This window comes from Triticum aestivum, chromosome 1D (assembly GCF_018294505.1).
Source record: "Triticum aestivum cultivar Chinese Spring chromosome 1D, IWGSC CS RefSeq v2.1, whole genome shotgun sequence".
Taxonomy (NCBI): Eukaryota; Viridiplantae; Streptophyta; class Magnoliopsida; order Poales; family Poaceae; genus Triticum; species Triticum aestivum.
In genome coordinates, this window is record NC_057796.1 from 470,187,437 (window position 1) to 470,200,385 (window position 12,949).

Below are 12,949 nucleotides of genomic sequence, written 5' to 3' on the forward strand. Positions count from 1 at the left end.
TGTTTTGAGGAACAATTAAGTTGGACCCACATGTCCTAACATAAACGGGCGGGCTTGGTTGACGACCAATTTAACCACATTTAACACCCCATGTGGCCCTGGGCTATTTACCTGCTCAAAATTGTCGCACCATAGCCATTCGCTCGAACAACGTCGCACTCTTGCCAATTCACCTCAAAAACGTCGAACAGGAGCTATTGGCCCGGTTATATCACCTAGTTGGATGTCTAGAGCACTTATATTTCCGCACCTGACTCTAAAAAGCAACAAAAAAAGAATTTAATTTTGTAGCCGCCCATTGACCCCACCCCCCCACCCCCCCTCCCTCCCTCGCGACATTATCAATATCTTTGATCCTTCACTGTAGTTTTACCTACATGAGGAGCATACATTCCATGTAATTCGTACGAGTGAGAGTCATTGTTGACGAAGAACTCTCGCCCCCCGCCCCCCGTGCGCAATAATAGAGGATCGAGTTCCACCCCGTCACGTATAGGATGGATCAAAAACCAAAGTTTCTGATGCCAATTGTCGTTACCTAGCACAAGAGAGGAAGTGTGGAGCTCGGGAGAGATACGCGTGCAAAAGAGAAATTTTATGCTGACAAAACGTTGCAGCGTCTTTGGTTGACTTTCCTTATCTTTTATGAGATTACAAAGCGAAAGGAGCGAATGACCTCCCGATCAGCTCGTCATCATCCCTACCGGCAGTGCCATTCCATGACCTCGTCGCATAGCAATCAATACTAATCAGGAGAAAAAAAGGATGGGATTCGTGCATGGGGCTCCTCTCCACTACCTAAGTACATGGGAATGTCACATCCGATATGTAGAAATTGTAGTATGGCCAATATTGTTGTTGTATTGCCTCGTAGGGGCATATATAGAGTACGTCGCGGGGTGAAACTTTGAGTACAAGACAAGTTGTAGTATATCTAAACTATTCTATCTCTACCCCTTATCTCTACACAACTATACTTCTAACATTCCCCGTCAGTCGTAGCGGGAGTGAAGCGGGTGATTGCGACTGAACTTGAAGTCTTGCGCTTCCGTCGTCTTCTTCGCTTCGTCATCATCACTGCGCCACTGATGGTTTGTCGCCTAGGGCGGTGATTGCGTCCCCTTCTGGTGCCTCCCTTGTCTCTCCTCTATTCCCTCCCGTAGTCACAGTGGGAGTAGCGTGGACGTTGGTGATGATGCGGACGCTGTTCACTGGAATTCTTGCGCAGTAGACATAGCCATTAATGTCGATGTCGAGGTAGTCGTTCATGGTGATGTAGCCGTGGTTGAGGAAGTCGTGGTCGATGTGTAGTCGTCGTGGATGATGAAACCGCACAAAGCCGGAGGCGCAAAAAATGCGCTATGACGGAGCTGCAGACGTGGACAATGCACCTTGCGGATGTCAGAGTGTGCCGTCAGCGACGAGCCCGCCGGTTTTGCCAAGACCGGAGAAAGCCCATCGAGCACACATCAATTTTGCCAGAACCGTGTGGTTGTGTAGGGGTCGTCACTGTAGTGACGCCGTGTCGATGCAGTCATGCTGTCATGGGAGACGTGGTCTATGTCATCATCGTGGGCGCGCTTGCAGAAAAGTCTGTCAGAGAACGCTAGGTGTCCATCTTGTAGACGAGGCGGCGGCGGTATGTTGACGATGATGCCGATGAAGACCACGTTAATATAGACCTTGGCGATGAAGTGTCGGCAATGGCCTCGCAGTGGCGTGTCGACGATAATGTGTCGCTTGAAGGCGTCCCTCGCGGCGACCAAGTGTCGATGTCGTGTCATGTTGGAGAAGTCGACGAGAATTACATCGCTTTCCACACCGGCCTGGCGTGTGGATGGTGCATGTCCTCGTAGCTTCTCGTAGATGTACTCGATGTCGTGAGCAGGGTCGGTGAAGATCGCTCGGTTAGGTGACGTCGCTCAGCCCGAGGAGGCCGCGTTTTTCGTTTGATTGATGCAGTGCTCGGTGTTGTCCGCGTGCAATAGTTCGCCCTCTCGTGTGGTCCGAGTCATGTTGCACGTACATGGGTGTTGTCAGTTTAGAACCCATGTCGTGCGCATGTGATTCGATGATGGTGTAGAGGATCACATCGAGCCGTCGTTGTATTTGTTGCACTGCAAAAAAAAAAAAAGATCTTCCCATGACCCATGCACGCACCTTTGACTGGATCGGTTTCTCCTTGCTGCACATGCATGCATGGATCAATGGGATCGCTGTAGCGCGTCGCGTGCAGGAGGGAGTTGTTGCTTGTTGGGTCGATGAAGCCGGTCGGTGGAGGCCGAAGTCCCGGCGGCGCGTGTTGACAGAGATTGGATCGCACTCTGTAGCCCGTTGGGCGTCGACGCCCTCGAACCATGGCCGACTGCTGGTTGCTTCGTGTCCTTCGGAGGCTACGCCATGCATACCTGGCCCAAGTTCATAGATGGCACACCTGTATGATATTGATGGAGTCTCATGCTACTCGGATGTCGCCTAGATTGAAGGCAGCCTGAGTTGCGCCTGTGCCGAAGATGCCCGGCCGGAAGATCACTGGATTATCTCCGGACTTTGATGGATCGTGCAGCTACATGGATTTATTTGTGGCTGAAGAAGAAAAACAATCTAATATGATTTGATCTACTAGAAATTCGAAATTTTGGGGAATCAAACTAATCTAGTCTAGGAACCGATCTGGTCTTTGATCGATCGGGTGCCACTCCCTCGGGAGAGAAGATTAATCTCCTCCGGGGCGGCACACTGCGGAAGTGGTAGAGGAACGTAGGATCGGCGTCGTGAGACTAACCGTTTTAATACCATGTAGAAAATGTAGGATTCTAATATTCGTGTTGTATTGATCTAACCCTCGTAGAGTTATATATAGAGTACACTAGCTATGCCCGTGCGGCGACACACCGCGCCCCATCAATACATTACGTGTGTCGTGGTATTTTTATTTTGTGTGAGAATTTAGACCCAAAAAATACTTTTATGCACATATGTTTGTAGTCACGGAAACGAAAGTCATGCATGAATTAATTTGAAAAATATACATTTATCATCACCATATTTATATAGAAAGAAACACTCCAGAAATTTCGAAAGAAGCGGTGTCGAGAGTCTCAACACAACCACACCTTACGATTTTAGCACGGGACGCAACTACGTGCATGGGAACATGTGGTCATATCATGCATCCATGCACACGCACACGTGGTCATATCATGCATCACGTTAGTTATCATGCAAAAGGTAGCAATGTAAGAAGCAAACCGACTGATCTCTACACCCACTAAGGGCATTTACAATGGGAGAGGGGCGCTTTTTTGGGTGCTTAGAACAATATCAAAATATTAACCAAGGAAGAAGCGTCGATGGAGAAGTCTGCCTACTGGAGCACTACCATAGTCGGTTGAGGATCTGATGCGCTCGTTAGAAAGGATCGCGTGAAAAAAAAGGAGGCCAGGCACCCGACGACTGGCTTGGCATCCATGCCAGCTAGAATCCTGGGAACGTTCAGGATTTTTACGAAACGACCAGCAATTGGAACCTAGCGCCTTATCTTAGCACCTGCATTGTAGATACCTTAAACAGCGAAACATGGATCACACATCAACAAATAATTGGCAATCCACCCAAGAAAATGTGCCCAACAAAATCCCTGAATAATTCAACATAGATTAGTCCAATGAACACAAACAGAAGTTCAAACACGAAAACCTATTCGAAAAAGCGAATCAAAGATAGACATATTCATCGAATGGTAAAATAAATTTTAAACAAACAAATACCATTTTGTAAATAATAACCAAATGGAGAAAATAGGCAGCACAAATAAAACAAACAAAATGGTACAATATGTGATTTCAGTAAAAAAAATGTAGAAGTTTTCACTAACCAAATAAAGCAATTGTATAATCAATTAACTAAATAGAGAGTCAAAGATAGACAGATTCATCGAGTGATAGAAGATTCATCAAGTGGTAGAATACAATTTTGACAGATAATTACATACCAATTTAAAATAATAGAAAAATGGGAAAATTGTGCAGCACAAGTAAAACAAATAAACTGGTTACGATTTCAGTAAAAAAATGTTGGTAGAAGTTATTTCACTAACTAAATGAAGCAATCATATAATCAATTAAGTGCAAATAGGCATTGAACAATCAGTTGTATCAAGTAATACTCCTATTATGAGAGAAATTGATACTTAGTGGAAGAGATCCATGAATGTTTACAGCAATCTGCAGATCAGATTCAGACTTGGGGGAAAATTATGTCTAGAAACTACATTTTATACCAATTTATTTAAGGAAGACCATACGTGTCCAAGATTGTCTATTATCTAAGCACTAAGCAGGTTTGGAGCATGATTTTGCCGAGACCTCCACAAATGTCATTTCATCACAAAAATTGGCACGCATGTGAAAGATACATAAATGTTTGTTGCCAAAAAGTTTCAGATTTTTTAGATTTCTAAAAAGATTGATTTTACTATAGCAAAGGGTGCATGTGAGCTCGAGCTCACATACTCCATGCCCCTATACATACACATACACGCGTATATATAACTTCTAGAGTTGTAATCGCACCAGGAATAAATAAAGTAAACAACAGCCACGTAACATGCCTATGTTTTTTTCTTCAAAGAAGTGTCAGGAGCTCTGTCATTTCTATTAGGATGAGTGAGAAATAGTACATAATCAGACTACAGATACGGCAGGCTTTAGAAAGCACACGAAAAGCGGCACCAATTAGAGAAAATGATATAGTCAAAACGACAGTGACAAGAGAGGGAAGCACACAGAAGAAACAATGTCGTACAGACTGTTCCCCAGCCAGCAAAAAACACTAAACTTACCAAGCAAAACTGTACACTAGTTCAAAAAATTTGAAACAAAAGTCTAGGCACACCACTCATTTCTACACAACCATATACCAAAATAATACACGTGCCATATTCATATTTACACATGGGTCATTTTCAGCCAAGTGGTTTAACCTTAGAGCAAAAACTTGGTTAGATATAGTGGTTTTGGTATTGTGGAGGTGAGACTTCGAGTACAAGACAAGTCTTATTATATTTAAACTATTCTATCTCTACTCCTTATCTCTACACAAATATACTTCTAACACAACATGCATGCACACTTTATTTGACAGAAACCGAATGAACTATCCTGCCACGATAAGTTTAGCCTAGAAAGTTGATGGATCTAACATGAGTCAAAATATACCGTCATCATATATTTATACCAAACATTTTTACTCTGTTACAATTATGACTCCATTTATTGACATATGATATTAATCACTACAATTTTCTATTACACTAGCAAAATTAGCAATGCAATAGTACGCCTAAATATTGAAATAAAATATATCTATAATATAATTTTAACTTGGACCAATAAAATTGATTTAAGTTTGAATCACAAATTGCAAAGAATATGACTTGGTTGTTTTATTTGGGAGACAATGCACTTAAAAATCTTTTGTTAAATGAAATTGTTTTATCTTCTTAGAGAAAAATAAAAATGAACAAAACCACATATCTTCACAAAGTATTTTGTGTTACTTGATGAATTGCAAATATATGTATATTTTTGTATCTACTTCTGGAATGCATCGTTGTCTATTTTAGTTGTAAGTAAATAGAGGTGGTAAATATTAATAATTTAAATAGATAATTCTAGAATCCATTAGGCAAGTTGTTGAGTTGTTCGTTATCGGTTATTCAATGATAAAATATGTCTTTTATGTTCTACGGTTCAACAGCTAGCTGGCATCACATGAGTAATTTGTACTTGGTCATGTAAATACATTATTTATCTCGACTCATAGCAATTTCATCTAGTTTTTTGGGTTTATTTCACAGATCGCACCCTATGCTTGGCAAAATAGTAACAGTTGCAACAAATAGCCGAGAAATCCGTGCATTGTGTTTTTCTTGGTTTGGTCTACATTTGCATCTCAAGAAGACATAACAAAATTTATCGAGGAAAAGGATATATGGTTGGTGAAAACTAATAAATTAATATAATTTCATTGGTATATGATTGATATAGAAACTTAAATGTTAAAGTAAGAAGAAACGTCAATGTTAGAAGAGTTTAGCGATATAAACTTAAGAGAACGCACAATTCAATGCCAAAACGGGCTCGCACATCTCACCTTAACTCAGTCAAAAGGTTGGAGTCCTACTATTTAGTACACACATAAAGGAGGACATATCTCGTGCACTAGGCTTTGTCGTGCACCTCGTGCTGCCAGCGCCGGTTATGCACCGTAGAGGTTACTAAAAATTCTTAAATTTTGTGGGAACATATATGCAACATATATGAGTTAGCCCAAAAAATAAAATAAAATTATGTTGAGTATATTGATTAGATTGGAAACATAGGTTAGACTAGGAAATATTCTGGCTTGCCTTGTACTTTTATATATATGCCCACAAGGCTCAAGCAATACAACAACTATTCCACCGATCCTCTCTCCCTTTCAACATAGTATCAGCCTAATCGATCATAAACCCTAGCCACCGCCGCTTTCGCACCCGCGCGCCGCCCCCGGGACGGTCGGCCTTCATGACCGCCGCCGTGGGCCGCATCGCCCGTACCTAGGGTTCATCCGCCGGTCGTGTTGACCGGCTGCCCTAGAGAGTCTTTTTCCCAAGCCCTTGCTCCAGGTTTTTCTCTCCCGCGGGTCATCTTGATCGGCCTTTACTCTTTGGTTTTTGATCTAAGATCGGTTTGCGTCGCCCACCGCCGTTTGTCATTACATCGCGCCTCTACTCCGACTTAGCATCGACTACACCCGCGTCTTCTCCGACTCGATTGCCTCGCGCGCTACGCGGCGGCCCGGAGCGGCCGCCGTCCGCGCGTCGATCCGCACGTTGCTCTCCGCGCCGGCCGTCATCGCTGTCCGGGACTCCTGCAACCACGACTCCATCCGCGCCCGTCCGGGACTCCTGCAACCACAACTCCATCCGCGGTGCGTCCCGTGCGCTAGTGCACCGCACGATGGTCCTTGCCTTTGCATGGATTGGACACCTGCACATCCGAGCTGTGTACGCATGTGCTTGTGTTGCGAGGCCGCTTCTATGCTAGGCGTTGACTGCGTGCAAACACCTGCTGTCTTCGCCGCCCGCTACTTCGATCCTGTCACCGAGCAGCTACCTCAACCTCGCGCGCGATTAGATTAATCGCCCGCCTGCTGCCGCGAACCGTCTCATCTACACCGTGTGACCGACCTAACCCGTCGGTTCCGCGCGCCTTTCCGGGCCCCGTGAAGCCGTCTCGAGTTCAGCGCGCACCTCTACCGATCGAGCAACGGGCTGCCGCGGTGTCGCCCTGTCGGGCCGCCGCATCGCTGCGCCGTGGTTCTTCTCCCGGCTGCACCGACTCGGGTCACTGCTGCGTCGCCCTTCAGGCCGTAGTGTCGCGGCCCGCGGTCCACCGGCGCCCCGAGGCCGTCCGCTCCAGGTCGTCCCGGTGGCTGCACCGACCCTCGCGCCGCCGCTACGACGCCCCGTCGGGCCGTAGCGAGCGTGGCACGCGGTCCACGCTGCCGCCCTGAGACTGTTCCCGCGGTTGCACCGACCCGGGTTCTGCCGTTGCGTCGCTCCTTTGGGCCGTCGCGCCGTGGCCCGCGGTCCCCGCCGTCGCCCCTTCGGGCCGTGGCGCCGCGGCCCGTAGTCCACTCCGCCGTCACCGCGCGTCGACCTTCCGTGGTATGCGCCGCGCCATCACCCTTGGCGCGGGAACGCCACCGTCCACGCCGGTCTTCGTCACGCTGTCAGGGTTCTTCGCCTACTTCGAGCATCGCCGCCGCGCTCGTAACCTAGCCGCCGCCGCCACCGCTCTTCTTCGGCCACCGCCGTCGCTACCCTCGTAGCCGCCGCAGCCGCCCGTCCACCCCTTTCGTCTTCGTCCAGCACCAGCCCGTCGCCAGCGTCGCCGTCATCTATCCCGACCACTTCATCTACTCCGACAACCGCGGGCGACATCTGCCCCGTGCTGATGGACGCCGCAACCGTCGTCGAGCCCTTCTCAGCTGGCCTCTTCGACTTCTCCGACATGGCGTACAGCTCGTGCAGGTCTTAGTCTACGCATGCCTGGTGCTGGCAACAACGATGCGTGCCTTCACGACGTGTCCTTGGGCCTGGCAAGCCTGCTGTGTTGCTTCGTCAACTTTGTCTTCGTCTGTCTACACATGCCCGGTGCTGGCAACACTGATGTGTGCCTTCGTCCACGATGTGTCCCGGAGCTTGGCAAAACCGCCGCGCCGCGTCGTCAACAACGTCTTCTTCCCAGCGCATCACTACTTCGACACCACTGTGCCTATGACTAAGTCGGCGCCTCCTTGCGCCCGCGGCTCCACGACGACATCCTCGACACCAGCTACCCCGACTCGTCATCGACCACGGCTCCACCACACATGCTCTCGGCTACCTCGACAAACAGCGCAAAGGGCTACCGCTTTGCTTGAGCAACCTCGTCGGGTTTCCACTCCAGCCATAACTTCTGCGATGCATCGGCCGTTACGACTGTGGACCTTAAACGCCGGGCTGACCGGCACCCCTCATATGCAGCCCAAATATGGAGCGGATATGGGGGCGTCCGGGCACGCCCGCCACGTCGGACTGACGACGGGGTCCCATGCGAAAATGCCTGGAAACCTGGCAGTCCGAAGCTCGTCTCCTCCATCGGACCAGTGTCGCTGTGTGGCGCTGCTCCGGCGGGCCACGTAGTACCTAGCCCGGCTATTTAAGTCGACCGGCGGCATCGAAACCCTACCATCCACATTTTCCTCCGCATGTCCGCCGCCACCACCACTTTCCACTCCCCCCGTCCGCCTAGTAGCCATGCCCCACGCCGGCGAGTGAGGAGCGAGCCATTTCTATAGCCGGAGCGCCGACTCGAGCTCCTTGAGCAGATCCGGGCAAGGCGTGAAGCCCGGATCGCCGCAGGACTACCTCTGGATGCAGTGGATCCGGAGAAGGAGGAGGACGACGACGACGAGGAGGAGGAGGAGGAGGTTGAGGAGAAGGAGAATGAGATGGAGGAGGAGGATGTGGGGGATGCTGGCGACGCAGATCTGCAGGCGGAGCAGCAGGCCATCCTTGATTCCCTCCGCTCAGAGTCGGCTGCGGAGGCCAGATGTCGTCACCGACAGGAGTTGGAGGCGCAACAAGCCGTGGAGGAGGCGGAGATGCTCGTCTACATGGATGATGTTGAGCAGGAGGAGGATGGGCCGAGCCCTCCTACCCTCCCGTCCAGCCGGCGTCCGGCACCGGGTCGTGGACATCTCCGACGACAAAGATTAACTAGGGTAGTACGTAGGATTATTATTTTTTGCATGCTTTGTATGGATTTGGGTGTCAAAATATGAGACTCAGATGTAGAGTGGCTAATTTGAGGCATGACCGGTCGCGTCCGCAGGCGTTTGAGGGTCCGGATTTGTAAAGTCCGGATGTAGATGATATTACAAATGCACTAACGTGTAGCCTTAGGGAAATGCACAAGAGAGAGAGAGAGAGAGAGAGAGAGAGAGAGAGAGAGAGAGAGAGAGAGAGAGAGAGAGAGAGAGAGAGAGAGAGAGAGAGAGAGAGAGAGAGAGTCGTCGGTGCAGGTTGCTCAGGTACGAAAGCGTCAAAGAGCTCTTGTGAATGAAAGAAAAAACTCTTGCCAACAAAGCCACCCTTGAAATCATGGATTGGTATAAAACTTGGCACACGGAGTTGACCTGTTGCACGACGGCTACGCATCGTCCATGCGCAAGCATAACACGAGTGCTCCGCAAGACACCGACCATGCCAGCATTAAAAGGTGGTTGCACGGCCGTATGGTCCACGCGAGCCCGACGTGTGTTGGGTAGCCATTAGCCAAGGAAACCATGCATGATTCACGTGTAAAACTGCTGCGATTTTCTATCACAAGAAACAACAATGCCCTCGACGAGATAGTTACAGCTTAACCACGCGCCTGAATTAATTAACACCATTCGTTCGACTTTTCGAGTAGAGCCTACTAAAAAAGGAACGCCTCCGTGTAACTCACCCGGCTCGCCGGAGCGAGAGCAGCAGGCGGGCAGGCGTCGCCGTCGCATCGTACGTCCAGTTCATGCCTATCCACAAGCCAAGCCAGCAGTCCGGATCAGAGGACACATGGCCGTGCGTCGGCGTCGCGCACAATAATAATGCCTCCCCGGACACGATTCCGATGCCAAAGTCGTCCGATTCTCCGATGCGTTGCGTGCGCACACGCCTTCCCCTCCCTGCCGACGGCGACGTGCAGCGGCAGACGACGAGCTGATGACAGCGACCGACGGGGCGTCGCCAGCCACCTCAACAACGGACGCCGGGCAGGGCCACCACCAGGATTTTTCTTGTGGCGGAGACCGGCGGTGACCCGTCAGCACGCACCAACCCCCGCCCTGTGTTTGGTTTTGCAGTACGAGTGTACTACGATAGCTCGCTCGCCGTGGCGTCTGCCTCCGGACGTACAAAGTCCCTTTCCCCCGTGGCCCGTGGCGTTCCCATCCGCACCACCGTTAGCCAGCCAGCCAGCCACCGTGAAATCTTACGAGAAATCTAGAAGACGGGCATTTTTTGTGGTGGTGTGGCGGACGTGATCGATGGGCGTTTTTAGAAAAAAGTTTAATGTATGAAAAAAATCCCCGCGATCCATATCATTGACCTCAACGTCCTCCTTGACACCCAGCACAATCCACCCCGGTGACCAGTCGCGGTAGCCATTGCCATGCAAACGAGTGGTGGGCACTCTTAATCACCTCAAGAGAGGAATATTGTCTAATTGTCTCCTGCAGGTACACACTATCAACGCCTTCCTCATGAAGTATTCGATCAATTGACATCACGGGCCCAAATGGCTGAACCCTCGAACGCTCCAGCAAAGTAACTTCATGTGGGAACCAATTCAGGGGTGGACCATTTACATGGGATTGAGCGAGCCCTACTATACGTCGAGGGCCAGGACATTAGCTTGGGAGGCCTACCACTCCCCCTCACCAACTTGGGAGCTATGTCGGTATCGACCACCCAGGGAGCCCCACTCACCATAGGTTGGGACGCAATGGGGTTTCTATGTGTAGGGCGCCTTCCGTGTGGTGCCCCCACCTAGGAGGCACCGTAGTAGAAGGCTCCCTTAGTCGCTAGGGACACAAAGGGTTCGTATGGTAGGGCGCCGTCCGCGTGGTGCTCACACCTAGGAGGCACCGTAGTAGAAGGCTCCCTTAACAAATTATCACTAGGTCCATAGTTAGATCTAGGCTCTCTTTGCTCGGACTCAGCTGTAGCCGAGGCCCGTTGACGCTAGCGTTCCTTTTAAGCTCGAGTTGCCACGAGGGCCCCATCAAAACTCTCTTTAGACCGGATGGCCCCAATTTGCTCTAACCGAGGAGCACGCTCGCCTCGGAATAGAACCTCGCGGTCCGAAGTGACGTCAGCAAGGTGCTCAAGAGAAACTCTGCCTAGAATCGCAAATCAAGAACCTGAAGAACATGTGATACCCGGAGAGGAGGAAGTACCTAGGTCGAGGTTGCGTGCAGCGGCTCGCTTGGCCACCTTCTCGGCAACAATCAACTCCCACACCAAACTTGGAGCACCCAAGCATCAGCCGATCCTCGGGCGATCTAGTTCCCTGTGCATCCAACGGTCTAATGTTTCGTAGTAGGGCTTTTGGCTGTCCATGGCTTCATTCCGGCGGTGGTGTATAAGTTTCCTCTAGATCTCCTTTCGAGATTGTTGGTTTACTCTACTATCTAGGAGGTGGAGTCTGCGGCGTTTTGGATCCTGCGGGTATTGGCGACGCTTTTAGGGCATCTACAATGCCAAGTGCTTGAATTGGTGCTTATGAGAAAATAATAAAACATGTTTTTTCTTAGCATCTGCATTAGCGTCTCTGCCTTCAATGCAATCGGCAAAGTCCAGGCGCCACACGAGTAAAAAAAGAATAGAATGACCGCTAGCATGGGAGGAAAAAATCTAGAGCACCCGGGGATAGCTTTTGCGTCGACACTAACATATTTTTTGGACTAGAGGGGGAATAAAAAGTAACGACCTGGAAAATAACCCTGGATCTGCATTGTAGATTGCCTTATGTGTCATGGTGTTTGTGTCGAGATGGTCCTCCTCTTTCTATAACTTGCAGCGTTTGTGTTCCAGGCAGTCGTAAGTGTCGACGGTGGAATACCGTCCCTTGGATATCAGGGCGATGTTTCATAAGTTGTTTTATGCGGCCAAGAGGATGCAACCTTTTTTTCCTTGGGTGTCTTCCTGATGCGATGGATCATTCTCGGGTGCTTACTGTTTCTTCCCCGGTGACTGATGTAGCGGCATCCTCTCCGTCGACATTGCGAAGCTGGCGAAAGTTTGATCAAATGGATGGATAGTTCTGGGATTTTCAATCCACATAAGACCTCTACGATAGCTGCTTATTCTCTAAGACGTTGGTCCGAGGCAGGGGGACCCCCCCCTCCCCCCCCCCCCCCCCCCCCCCAAACGCTCGAGTGAACACTGAATACCAGCGACTAATTAGGCGATCTTATTTACAGATACAACGTACTTGCCCCCCCCCCCCCCCCCCCCCAAGGCCCACGTACAGGCCCATTGGATAGTCGTTTTCTAAGTCCAAATACACGATTGGACTCCTCCGAATCTCCTAGCGTTAGGCTTAGGCATTATCTCCCGTGATTACCGCGTGCGTGGATTAGCGATGTGCCGCTGCCATCTGCCTGCCTCTACTCTCCCTTTTTAAGATCTGATTCATATGGCGCCACATGCTGCTGCAATCACCAATTCTTCAGGCTGCTGCGACGAACTAATCTCTCTCAATTCTCATCTTGTATGATGTTGAACTTCTACATCAAATTTTAATTATTTTGATTGCGTGATTTGTGATGTGACACCGCGCTAGGGTACAGGCGCTGCAATTGTTCGAAAGCT